Source organism: Macrobrachium rosenbergii, chromosome 41, assembly GCF_040412425.1.
Source record: "Macrobrachium rosenbergii isolate ZJJX-2024 chromosome 41, ASM4041242v1, whole genome shotgun sequence".
NCBI lineage: Eukaryota > Metazoa > Arthropoda > Malacostraca > Decapoda > Palaemonidae > Macrobrachium > Macrobrachium rosenbergii.
This window is the reverse complement of record NC_089781.1, coordinates 35,937,012-35,951,567: the sequence shown is the minus strand read 5'-3', so window position 1 is coordinate 35,951,567 and position 14,556 is coordinate 35,937,012. Positions and strand designations below refer to the sequence as shown.

General features: G+C 41.6%; 1 protein-coding gene across 1 annotated transcript in view; it reads right to left on the bottom strand.

Annotated features, from left to right (window-relative positions):
- The window catches only part of LOC136827084 (protein ECT2-like), a 247,932-nt gene that overhangs the window by 46,193 nt on the left and 187,183 nt on the right, over positions 1-14,556 (bottom strand). The gene's annotated exons all lie outside the window — the stretch shown is intronic.

Genomic DNA, 14,556 nt, shown 5'->3' with positions numbered 1-14,556 from the left:
TTTGCTTTTATGATGGGGTTGGCAATTAATATCCATACGACAATATTTTGAAAATACGTATTTTTAAATTTTGCGGGCGACTGGCGCAGGCAATAGTGTGCAATCAGGCAGTGTACAGTGTACAATGCATTGGCCCGAGAGGCTAGAATAGGTACATTAATTCAATGAGCCAACCTCACTTGCTCTCATTGTGTCAGAAGTTAAAATACGTCAGTGTTTGTTTGCAATTTTTGTGCGTTTGTAAATACAGGTAGTGCACGAGTTATGATAATTCACGTTTACGATGGAGTTAGCAATTAATACCGGTAAGACAATATTTAGAAAATATTTTAAATTTCGCGCAGGCACAGGCAACAGCATACAATCAGGCAGTAAGAGAGACCAACTTCTTTTCCCCCATCTCTTTATTCCATCTAGTTAAAAAGTAAGATAATGATAAAAGTATTGTTAGTAACCTTACACTCGTGAAAATGCGTACAGCCATAAACAACCGAACGAGAAACTGTTGTTTTGCTAATACCCGAATCGGATAACAACTGTTTTGCTTGTATTTCAACCATCGTACGGTTAAACAATTACCGTAGTTATGTTAAAAATGACGTTAAGTACTGATATATTTTTTATATTATCTGCTTTAGAGAAAAGATCGGCAAGGAAATTATCTGTAAATTTTAGAGAAAAGATCGTTCAAGCTGCTAATGACTATAAAATATACTACATGGACAGTAAATTTAAGCTATTTTAATCAAACTACAAGTTGAAGCTGAGAAAAGAATGTTCAAGCTGCTAATGACTATAACTAATTTCAAGCAAGAAAAACACTCTGAACCCATAAAGTATCTAGCGATTCATTTACGCTAACTAGAAGACTCTGAACCGAGTTAAATGCGGCAAAATTAACACCACATGATCGATTCCCAAACCAAAACATTTGATCACTATTTATAATGCAAAAGCAATATGAGAATATATACAATTGGATACAGTGTAGTAAAGCATAACCTTTTAAAAGTTCCATGGAAAAGATGCACATTTGTTACTTTGATGTTTGTATAATACAGTGTGAAAATAGAATACAGTATAATGTAGGCTAGGTTACTGTATATGATATACCAAAGTGCAGGCTAGGCCTTGTTTGTTATTCAATTTCTCTTTATACTGACGTATCATGTCAATCTGCATTGAACCTGTAGAACTAGCTGACACTAATAATTACTATACCATATATGTTTAGAGTATACTGTGTAGTGTAGGCTAGGCTACCATATATGTATAGATGGTACTTGATTACCCTAGTGTAGGCTAGGCCATATTCTAGTTGGGTTTTTTGGAACCTAACCCCATCGTAAGTAGGGCAATACCTGTATATGAAGTGTTTTGTCGAAATATAACTTAAATATCTCTCGTTATGAATTAAATTATTTTTTTTCGTTAACAGGGCATGTTTATGTGTAAAAAATCAACACGTTCCGTTCGCTTTTTTCACTTAATTTCACCATAATATGAGCTTTATGTCTTTATCTTTTATCAGCGTGAAAACAATAGTAAAATGTGTCCTTTCATGCCCAGTAGTTTTGATTAAAATACTTTTCTCCCCAATTTTATTTACAGTTGAGTTTTATGGCATATCAGAGTTTCAGTGTTTCATCCATGTTGCCGATGCATGATAATTTATAGTCATTAGCAGCTTGAACATTGTTTTCCCAGCTTCAGCTACAACTTGCAGCTTAAATTTAGCAGTATATTGCCTTGCTGATCTTTTCTCCACAGCAAATATAAGGGTATAATGTAAAAATATACAGTATCAGTTCCATTCCACTTAATGTCATTTGTAACATAACTAAGGTAATTTTTTACTATCTTAAGATGGTTGAAATGCAAGCAAAATGGTTGCTATCCAATTCAGTTGTTCATAGCAAAACAGCTGTTTCTCGTTCGGTTGTTTATGGCTGTACGCGTTTACGCAATGAGTATGGTGTTAATAGCAAATCAGCTCTTTCTCGTTCAGTTGTTTATGGCTGTGCGCGTTTACGCAACGAGTATGGTATTATTAACAACATACTCGTTGCGTAAACGCGTACAGCCATAAACAACCAAATGAGAAACAGCTGTTTTGCTATGAACAACCGAATTGGATAACAACAGTATTGCTTGCATTTCAACCATTGTAAGATAGTAAAAAATTACTTTAGTTTTGTTACAAATGACATTAAGTAGAATGGGACTGATACTGTATATTTTTACATTACACTATACCCTTATATTCGCTATTGCAATTTGGTCTCTCAAAAAAAAATTTGGGGGTCGCACAAAACATGAGATCACGCATTACATGAGTATATAGAGTACTCTGATGTGTGAACTGTATCCTATGTCTTGATGAGACATTCATACAAGCCAAGCCTTTAGCACTGCAGTCTGGTGGATATGTCAAACACACACACACACACACATATGCATAAACAGTGTGATTTTTCTGGGAAGCGATGGTAACTTCCTTATTCACTGTAGCCATACGTAAGAGTTAAAATATCAGTATATCGTATATACAAATGCTGGACAACAAGCAGTGATCGTTTGGGTCTCTTTACAAAAGGGAGTGCAGCAGTGCACTGTGTGAACAAATCTACTGCAACCAAATCAATGGCCAAGAAAAATGTTATTTTCATAGTAAAACTAAGTTTCATATATATACTTAACCCTTAAACGCTGAGCCTCTATTTACAAAACCGTCTCCCGTATGCGGTGGCGTTCGGTGAGTTAGCGCTTTTTTTTTCAAAAATCACAGCACGCTTAGTTTTTAAGATTAAGAGTTCATTTTTGGCTCCTTTTTTTTGTCATTGCCTGAAGTTTAGTATGCAACCATCAGAAATGAAAAAATATCATTATCATATATAAATATTGGAATATATGACAGCAAAAAAAACTTATATAATTGTATACAAATCGCTGTAAGCACAACGGTTAAAGCTAATGAGTTAATTTTTTTAGTTGTATTGTACACTACATTGCGATGATTTTGGTATATAACAAATTGTAAAACGATCAAAGCAACACAGAGAAAATATTATCACAAAATGATGCATGAATTAAGTAACGCGGGACGTAAAAAAATGTTTTTTTCAAAAATTCACCATAAATCGAAATATTGTGCTAGAGACTTCCTGTTTGTTGAAAAATGAAGCTAATTGATTGAATATTACTAGACTGCAAGTGTTTTAGCTTACAATTGCAGTTTTCGACCATTTCGGTCGAAAGTTAAAGTTGACCAAAAGTCGAATTTTTATATTTATCGTGATTTATATGAAAATATTTCAAAACTGATAAAAGCTACAACCATGAGTTATTTTCTGTTGTATTGTACATGAAATTGCACACATTTTCATATATAAAACTTTATGTAACGGCTAATATAGAACAGTGCAAAAATTACGACAAAATGACGAAAGAATTTCTGAAATTTTCGGCCGACTTACCGAAAGGCGTAAGAAAAAGTTTTTTCAAAAATTCACCATAAATCGAAATATTGTGCTAGCGACTTCCAATTTGTTGCAAAATGAAGGTACATGATTGAATATTACTAGACTGTAAGAGTTTTAGCTTACAATTGCATTTTTCGACCATTTCGGTCGAGTCAAAGTTGACCGAAGGTTGAAATTTTTTGTAGTTGACGTACGGTACGTCCACTTGGCACCCAACAGACAATTTTAGTCGACGTATGATACGTCCAGTAGGCGTTTAAGGGGTAACAAGTAAATACATAGCTATAGTTTCCACTCATGCAGCAGCTTAAATTTTAAAAATTGCTGTAGCGCTTCTATTTTTTGTGTAGGTGACTAGCCCCCTCCCACTATTGGTGAATAATAGGAACAACAAAGCAGAAGAGCTCACTTTGTTTGTGCCCTTAAGTCCATGAGAGGGGAGGAGGGAAGCTCCAATCTGTAATTACTTGGTAAAGTATATATGAAAACTTATTTTTATCATGAAAATAACATTTTTATATAAGTAACTTACCAAGTAATTACATTGCTGAATCCCACACTGACAGGAGGTGGGATACATGGACATATTCTACTCCAAAACATTCAGTCATGAAAATAAATTTGAAATGCACAATTCGCTAGCATTGATACGATGCTGGTTGTTTCCTTACCTAATAAGAGAGCGACTGTAGGTAATTATTTCCTCTGGTTGGTGCTCCTCTTAATCTGCAGTGGCGTGGTAGAATAGCCACGAGGCGCCTCTACTTTTAAGTGGGAGTTTTGGAGTGGAGGAAAATTCTGATGGCTCACAAAGCATAAAAAACAGGTGCCTTTGCCCTGGGTGCAGTACCAAAAAACAATAACCAAACAACGCTGTCACCTACACTGAAATAAAAACCACCACCCATCCACTAAAAACTGGTGGGCACTCTTGGTACATAATCACCCCCACGCTCCCCAATGACTCAACATCCTACTTCAAGGCAAAGAGATCAAGGATAAAATTAATTCTTCCTATGCTTCTTCCCCCAATACCATGCCCAGCCACTGATAAAAGGTCCCAGGGTACTGCAGTTTTTGAACACTATTTCTTGTAAACAGTGTGACGCGAATATGGACTTACACTTCCAGTAAGTAGACTGCAGAATCAAAGAGAGTGACATATTATGCCTGAAAGCAAACGAGGTGGCGACCGCTCACCTTAAAGGTAGGCAGGATGTCCTGTTGGATCCGAGAGTGTGCCTCAGTAATAAGATCCCTTAGGAAGAATGACAATGCGTCCTTAGAAAGAAGTTGGGAAGGATTCTTGACAGAGCACCAGAGATTGCTGGATGGGCCTCTGATTTTCTAAGTCCCTTCTAGATAATACCTTAGGCCCTAACAGGGCAAAGAACCCTTTCCTTCTCTTCCGGGCTGGGGATATCCATTAGCTTAATAGTGAACGAGTGCAGCCAGGGCTTGGATGGTGTCTCGTTCTTGGCCAAGAAACCTGGAGTAAAAAAGCAGACTGCATCTCCAAGCGAATCCTATCTGTTTGTCTATGGCCTAAAGTTCGCTGAACGCTTGGCAGTGGACAAAGTAACAAGGAATAGAGTCTTTCGAGTTAGGTTCTTCAGAGACGTGGAAAAGAGGGGCTTGAAAGAGGGGGCCCATTAATCACTTGAGAACCACATCAAGATTCCAAGATACGGAGGCGACTTTCGTCTCCTTGGAAGTACTGAATGATTTAATAAGATCACTTAGATCCTGGTTAGAAGAAAGATCTAGGTCTCTATGTCTAAAAACAGAACTCATGAGATCACGCATTATACAAGTATATAACCTTTAATGGTGGAAGATGAGTCCCTTGGTGGTCCTGAGATAGAGGAGGAAGTCCGCTATCTGAGTTACGTTTTAGAAGACAAGATGTTATGTCTGCTACACCATCTTCGGAAGACTGCCCTCTTAGATTGGTAGACTTGGCAAGAAGACTGACGTCTACATCTTGCAACAGCCTCTGCAGCTGATCTTGAAAACCACTTCGCTCTGACGAGTCTCCGGACAGTCTGAAGCCTGTCAGAGCAAGAGCGGATAATCCCTGGTTAAACCTCAAGGATTGAAGTTGTCTGAGTAGATGTGGACTTTGTGGAAGGAGCCTCGTGATGTCCACTGGTGTCTTAAGAGGTCCAGGAACCACTCTCTGAGCGGCCAAAACAGAGCCACCAAGGTCATTGTTGCGTTGTGATGAGACTGAAATTTGTTGAGTACTTCCCTGACCATGCTGAACAGCAGGAATGCATAGAGGCCTAAATCTGACCAGTTCTGGAGCATGGCATCTGTTGCCCGTGCCAGAGGGTCCGGGACCAGAGGAAAAAGAGAGAAAGGCAATGATTTCTTCTCAATGTGTCAAACAAGTCCAAGGTTGGTCTGCCCAACATTTTCCAAAGGTCGGTGCAGCCCATGGAGTCCAAGGTCCACTCTGTGGGGAGGACCTGCTTGCAATGATTCAGTTCGTCCGCCAACACATTCATCTTCCCTTGAATGATACGAGTGACTACTTTCATTTGATTCTGGTCCGCCCAACGCTTCGCAGAGGGAGAAGGAGCGAGTCCCGCCTTGTTTCCTGATGTAGGAAAGAGCAGTGTTCTCTGAATGTACTGCTACCGTTTTGTCAGCGATCATTCCGAAAAGGATATGAGACCTAAATAAATGGCTTTCAATTCTTTTATACTGATGTGCAGGTTCTGCTGTTCTGGGGACCACATCCCGGTAGCCTCCATGTTCCCCAGAAGGGCTCCCCAACCTAGCCACCATCACAGGTCCTACTTGATCTCTGTCATGATGAGGAACACAAAGGAGTCAGGTTGCATTTTCCCCTTCCAATTGGCTTTTAGGAAGAACTGCAGGACTCTCATATGGAGTCTGCCTAACTTGACAAAATGATCGATGGAGGCAAGAGTTCCCAAAAGACTCGTCTACCGACTGGCCGAGCAAGACGGGAGAGAGAAAACTGCGCACTGTCTGTAGACAAGAATAGTCTCTTGGGGGGTGGAAAAGCCTAAAGACTCAGAGTTGATCCTCATCCCTAAATAAAGAATCTCCTACTAAATCGGAATCAGCTGCGACTTCTGCATATTGATAAGTATTCCTAGTGCTTGGGTGAGGAGAAGGGTCTTCTGTAGCTCCTTCGTGCAATTCTCCTTTGATGGTGATCGGAGGAGCCAGTAGTTCAGGTAAAGGCATATGTTGATGCCAAGAGGATGGAGCCACTTCACAAGAGGGGCAAGCACTTGCGTAAAAACTTGGAGCTGTAGAGAGACCGAAGCACAGGACCTGAAATTGAAAACCTGTCCTCAAAGACGAACCTGAGATACCTCCTGGAGTATGGATGGACAGGGACATGGAAGTATGCATCCTGCATGTCAAGAGTAATCATCCAATCGCCCTGGTGAATGGGTCATAGTACCAACTGGTTCATCTCCATTTTGAACTTCATCTTCTGGACGAAGAAGTTCAGAGCGCTGACATCTAGGACAGGTCTCTAAACCCCTGATGACTTGGGGACTACGAAAAGACCGTTGTAAAAACCTTTTGTGGAGCAATCCTCTGCCTCCTCTATGGCTTCCGGAGGAGAGATGAAACTTTCTCTGAAAGAGCTGAACACCTCTGGGAGCCCTTTGAGTAAGCCGTCAATGCGATTGGAGTGGGGACTAGCAGAGGATACTACTTGAATGGTAAGGAGTAGCCCTCCTTTAAGATCTTGATTATCCAAGGTTCCGCTCCTCTGACACTCCACCTCTCCCACAAAAGAAGTCTGGCTCCTACTGGTGCACGAAGGACTGACGTTTCATTTCTTAGACAAAGGTCTGGTAGAAGTCCTTTTGACTGACCTGGCAGAGAAACGTACCTGGAACGGGGTTTGGGAGGAAAACTGTCTACTCCCACAAAAGGGCTGTTGCTGAAGAGGTGAAACTGACTTTGTGCAAAATAATGAAGGCTCTTTAGGATGCTTGGAAGACTGCACCAGAAGGTCCTGTGTCGACTTTTCTGGAGGTCTGTGGCTATCTCCTTGGCTGTGGACTGGGGAAACAGATAAAGTTGGTCCAAAGGAGAGTATAGCAAGGCTGACTTCCATATAGAAGTTACTCCTTTAGTAGTGAAGGAGTAACACAAGTCTTTCTCCTTGAGAACGCCCAGAGAGAGAAAAGAGCCGCAAGCTCTGGCAAGCCATCTCTGATGACTTTATCAGCAGGACAGTAACCAAGCCAGTCTGCAGTGAAGTCTCCTGTCAATTCTGTACAGTCCTTGATCTTCTTGGCGAGGGCCCCAACTGTCCAATCAAGAAAACAACACCTCAAAAACTTTTAAAACATTCTTAACGAGGCGATCCAGTTCCGTGGACACAAATGTCACTTTTGCTGACAAGAAGGCTGAATGGCGTGCCAGGTCAATGAGAACTGAGAAGTCTCCCTGGGAGGAGGCAGCGGCTCCCAAAGATGGAGCTTTTCCAGTAGTGTACGACGGGTACCTCCTGGCTGTCAACCTTGAAGGCAGAAAAGTGAAGGCGGCCTTACCCTGCTCTCTCTTCGCCAAGAGCCAATCACCGACCTCTTTAAGAGCTTTCCTTAAAGAGGAGGAAAGAACCACCTTGGGAAGCCTAGCGCCAACATCAGCTTGGTTTCTCATCAGGAAAGTCGAGGCAGGCAAGACTGGGGCAGCTGGCTCAAAGTATGAAGGAAAAGTCGCCAAGAAATCCTACCATGGCTGGAATTGGCGCTTGGCGCTCGGGAGAGAACGTTGGGCGCCTCGACGAAGACGAAGAGTATTTCTTGACACCTGGCCGCCAAATAAATACTGGAACTCTGCAACTGAACACTTGGGTGAAAAATACTCCAGGCTTGAGCCAAGCACTGCAGGACAGCTGAGGGCTGTGAGGTGGTTCCTTAAACCGCTTACAAGGCAGTGGCAAAGAGTTGACCATGTAGTCCATACGTCTCTTCAAAAGTCAAGACTTGTCTGAAAAACGCCATTGGCGCCTCTTGCCAGGACTAGAATTCTCAGAGTTGAAAGACAACTGATGCACATTGACTAGATACCTTTCCAACAGCTGTCTGTTGAAGCCTGGGTGTGTGCGACGGGCTCAACTGAGTGGGCGACTACCCATGGGCAAACCTCACCGGCCTCCCTTGGACCTCTGGTATGCCTTCCCTGACTCCCAGGGTCAGGGGAGTATGACAGGGACCTTCATCTAGGAGAAACGGCGGGACGAGCAGCCACCTCCTCCACTTGCATGACACTATCACTTTTGGAATTTTCACTAAGCATTTTGTCCCAAAGGACCCTTAGGGATGCCTCTAACTCAGCCTCTGCATTAACCACTAGATCAATCTTGTGATTGAACCTGCACTTGAGACTGGCAATGGGATTGGGGTCGAAAGCATGTGAGCTTGGCATGGGAGGACTGGGGATGGGAGAGAAGGCTGGAACAGGGGAAGGAGGAATGGAAAGATCATCTACAACACTAGGTCTAGGTGTAGGTTCTAGGCCACTTGCCCTACTTTCGGCTCTAGAGGCCGCCTTCCTCTTCATATCCCTATCAAGCTTATCTACTGTAGATGGGATTCCAACACCTTCCATTGCTTATCATTCCAATCCTTACACACATCACATGTTTGCTCTTTCTTACATATTTGTCCCCTACAGTTAGCACAAATTGTATGAGAATCATAAGTAGATTTTGTCAACCTGGTCTTACAACCCTCCCGACAATAGCTAATGCTGGAGGAACTTGAGTCCAACATGATAATCCAATAAATCGGGTCATAAAATACCCAAGCTAAAGCTAACAAGCTTAAGGCTACACAATTGCAAAAATACTTCACCGAATCCTGGATGACTGACCCAAAATGCCAATAATTAAAAAAAAGAGCTGCTGCAAACATTTGACGTAATGTCGAAAGCTGGCATAAAACAAAGTGAGCTCTTCTGCTCTGTTGTTCCCATTGTTCCCAGATTGTGAGTGGGGCTAGCCACCTACACAAAAACAATAGAAGTGCTACCACAGTTTTTAAAATTTAAGCTGCTGCATGAGCAGAACTATAACTATGTAATTACTTGGTAAGTTACTTATATGAAATTATCAAATACAGCAGCACAGAGAATTAGTGAAGGAAGTGGATTACATTTAAGTGGTTTAGTGAGGGTGTACCTGTACAAACTATGTGGGATAAGTAATGGGTACTATTTGCTCAATATGGAATAAGGCTGAAAGAGCAGCTTGATTATACATTCATTGAATTGTGGACTGTACTGTATGAGTAAGACTGTTATTAGGGGAAGTTGCACATTTAATTTTGGAAAGGGTTAGAAAAAAGTGTAAACACTTCTATGGTGTTAATTAAATTACAAGGATTAAATTCAGGCATGTCTTTATTCACATACGGCATGAACTAGTCAGTTTAAAAATTAAGTCATGCAGCACTTCATATGGTTAGGGGATAGAAATAATGTTTTTAAAGCATAATTTTTAATACAAAACCATTCATCATATTCAGCCCAATTCCATGTAAACAGACCCCAGTACACCAACATTTAGAAGACTAAAGGTTCCAGAGTGCATGCCCAACCCACAGTCCACCATGAGACATTCCCCTATTTAATTTCCAAGTGTTTTGCATTGCTGATGTGCTAACTTGAGAACCAGACTTCTCTTTTGGACTCATAAGCTCCTTATTAAATCATCTGGTATAGAATACCTTTACTCTTGCTTGGCTTTTTTAAGTCATAGAATTTAGACTAAAAAGCCCACCACTAGGGCAATTTCAGCCATTCAGTACTAGAGGAAAGCAAACAGAGGGAGCTGGAGTGGTTGGACAGCAAGACAGAGACCTGAGAAAATAAATGGGGTGCAGTACAAGAGCCTCCAGATGAAACTGGGAAAAAACCCAAGGTTGCACTAAGAAATAATAGTTAGAGAGGCTGGACAGCGAGACTGAAGAAAGGAGGCAAGCTTTGACAAGAGATTTTTATTACTTATCAACATCCTCTGGTACCCTTCATTGTGACAATGCCCTGGTAGTTGCCTGATGCATTGCCATCTATCTTCCTGCTCTAGGCCTCTGCCTCATTGGTTTAAGTCCTGATGTGATGGCTCTACTGTTATTTCTCCCTACCTTTTGCCCAAGGTTCAGGGAGTCATTTCAGTTTAACTGGGACCTATTTACATGGAATAAGGCTACTGTTTAATTGGTTTCATATAACTATGCTTTTACAATAAGTTTTTAAAAAACACAATAATCAAAATTAGCTTTACCTGTGTGTTATGCCTCCAAACGCACCAACCTGAATTGTTGCAAATAAAGACCCAACTGTATATGCTTAGCCAATTCCATCAGGTTCATGATACTAGGTAAATTTTTCTGTGCTATCCTTCATTTGGAAAGAAAGGGGAAGTGATGAGGGCACTCAAGTAATAATAAACCACTTCACACCAAACAGCAGTCTGAATTGGTAAGACTATGGGTCATTTTATTTATTATTTTTTGCTACACTATTGGAAATTGTTATAAGTGACTAACAAAACTAATGATGATTATCATTACATATATACTACTTGAATACACCTCCTGCTTCTTTTTTAAATTTGTTGTATTATTATTTCCCATATCACAATACTGTACCCTTCTACATCATTCATTTACTTTACCTTCATCTTATTACCTCATATTTATTTATTTATTTATAGTCATTAAAAATTGGCATCACAACATCTAGTTATTGATACTGAAAGGAAATTGTGTAAGAACCCCAAAAATTATACAATCTATATAAAATTTCATATAAAATATTTAAAACTAATTTATACATGTAGTCCCTGGGGTTACGGCGGCTCTGACTTACGGCGCTTTTTCAAATATATTCAACAAAAAATTGGTTCTGAGTTATGGTGCCATAACTAGAATTCTGAGCGGCGTAGCTGTAGGTGCTATAATGAGGTGAGAAAACTTGGTTCAGGCCTCATTATAAGGAGGGGAGAAAAACCAGCTTATCACCAGGGCAAAGCTTAAAAACCTGTTTCTTTCCCCAGGCTTACATAAGACTCTCTCTCTCATTTTTATAGATCTTGATTACGTTCCGAGTTACTGCAATTTCTGACTGACGGCACACAACTGGAACAGAACCCCCGCTGTAAACCGGGACTGCCTGTACATATAATCGTACACGAGTAAATAAATACAGTACATAACTGCTCTGTATTACACTTCCCAGAGAATCTTAGCAAAGATAAAAAGTCCATGCCTGTCACATCCCCAAGAGAGGAACGTATGTCTTAAGACCCCAAGGCTGGGCCATTTGGCCAGCGAATGTCTCAAAGTTAAGGGGACAGTATGTAAACGACTCAACATTATGGAAAAAGTCATAAAAGATATAAAACATGTCCAGCTCTCCCCCACTAAGCATCAATGAAGTAAAATAACAGACTACCTAGGCAAAGGTAATTGCTAGCCTATTTCTACATCTGAATTGGTGTTGGGGTCATTTTACCACAAAGAAAATTATTTATAGCTTATGTAATTTGGAGCACAAGTTCCATGATGATTCAGTTTGTTCATAAAGAAACTGCATAGACTTTATGATAAAATTTACGATGTGATCTTGTACATCTTAAGATAAAATTCACAATACAACCTCGATGCTTTTGTAACAATCCTTCTTCTATAATTTTAAAATCTGAAAACCTCTGAGGATAACAACCTCCTTTGAAACTGACCCTCTTGTAACTTGTAGCAGGTGTAGACTTCAAGTTTGCAATGTAAGTAGCCCTGTTCTGAATGTTGTGGTTAGTCTCTGGAGTAATGGAGGGATTTTGAGTCGAAGAAGTACAAGAGGAAAGGCGTTGTTCAGCCATGGGAGGGTTTTGACTCTTCTATGGCAACAGATGATGCCATTCCTTCTTCTTCCTTTTCTCCTTCCCTGAATTGTCTTTCTGCTGCTTCTTCCTTGGAAGAATTTACCCCTTCACGTTCGTCTGTTGCCTTGTCAATAGACGTTTCTGAGAGGGGTTTGGGAGATCTTGTTGCTGATTTGGTTGCTCCTTCTGAGGGGGGTAGGGACATCCCTCCCCCCTTGGAAGGAGCACGAGATTCTGTTTGGAAGGAGGTTCAGATTTAGATGTCGCTACTCTCTGAGATGGTCTGTTTGTGATTTAGTTCCAGGTTCATTGCATCTGCCTGTATGTCTTCTGTCGATCATCAACCGAATCCCTCATCCTGTAGACACAGCCATGTTCCACACATCCGGCCCTGTTCTGTTCCACATACGGCTAACTTCTTGCAACTGGTCCTTCATTGTCTACTGCTTCTACTCTTCAGGCTTTACTGGAGAGAATTGCAATCCTTGAAGAGATCGAGCGCTCCGTTCCTACGATGACTCAGAAGAAACGTCATAGATCTCCACCTCCAGATTCTCAGGATTCATCTTCCTCTTTGATTTGTGTGGTTCGAGATGGAAGAAAAGGGATTTCGCTAATTTTTCCCCATAAGATGATTTGTAATCTCCATCTGGATTCCTGCTCTGCTTCTCCCACTTTGGTGGGGAGGGGTTAGTGTTCATCTCATCACAGCCGTATACCCACCTCCAAAGTTGTTACGGGTCCCTCCACGGCTGTTTCTACAACAAACCCACATGGCTGTTCGATCACGGCCGTATTTTCTTCCGATCGTTGCGAAGTTACAGAATCTCGTATTGCTTCATCTACTGTTAAGAACAGTAAAGCAACTGAGCAAGCTTTGCCAAAAGTGACTGTAATTCCTTCTTCTCCCCATCGTGCAGAAGTTACCATACCACTGACCATAAGAAGGAAAGATGACAAGCCTCCCATCAAGAGATAAAGCCTTGTACGGCCACAGACTCAACCTCAGTCACGTCCTCTCAGCCGTGACGTTTCTCCGCATACAACTGTTCATCCACGTTGTTCCTCCCCAGTAACATGGAAGTCACTCCAATGTTCTCGTGGATGTGACGCCTCTCCGCAGACTTCAATCCCGTGTATGGCCACGACAGCAGTCTCTGTCACGTTCTCACAGCCACGACAGGTCTCCTTGTTACAAAAGCCCTACTCAGCCACGACATCAACCATGGCAGCACTCATACGGCAGAGACCGTTCTCCACAACGTTCTTTTAATAGAGACTGTTCCCCAAGATGTTATAGTCCTGAATGTCCAAGCAAAATTCTTGAGCTGCATATACTCTAGATGCATGTCCACCTGGGCCTACATACTCTAGTTTCATGTCCATCTGAGCCTACATCCCCAATTCCTTCCACCTTTTGGGGAATTAAGGGGTATAAAGTGCCTCCTTCTATCATAGGCATAGACATTTTTATACCACCCAAGATCGTCCTGCAACCAAGACAATTGGATCCTGGCATCGTTCGGTTGGGACTGAGCCTTTCTCTGGATGAATTTCGAGGGGAAGGCACCTCTTTTACCTTCCAAGAGGCAGCGTCAATGGAGGCTTCAGCTTCCACAGCCTTACAAGCGATTTCTTGGCTCAACTTGTGTTCTACTGCAGTTGGCAAGTTTTTACCCTTAGCCTTCTTTCGTCTTTTGCGATCCAGAGGCAAAATCATTTCATTTTTTACCCACTTAACAGCTAATATGCTGGTTGCTGAAGAGAAGGGACTTCACTCTTTCCAGGATGTCTAAATACTGCACATCAGTCCCGAGTCTATGTTAGTCTTAAGGAACGGAACAATATTGGAATCATCTTCTCCCTTCCCGAAAGACCAGATTCAGGCTGCAATCGATCGGAGAAGAGCTGACAATAATGACCGTCTGGTCCTTCACGCGGTCTCTAAGTCTTCAGGTCCTGCTCATTCCAACGTAGTTAGAGCAAAACAACACACTTCTTGAGGAAATCACAGGCTGCGACGGGTCCTTATAGGAACGACAACCATCTACAACCACTAAGACCTCCTCTCAGCAACACCCCTTTCATCCACAATCTTCTAGGAGCGAAAGAGGAAACAGAGCTGGAAGAGGGAAATGCTAGAGAGGACGCCCCTCCCCATCTGCTGCAATTGGTGGGGTGCCT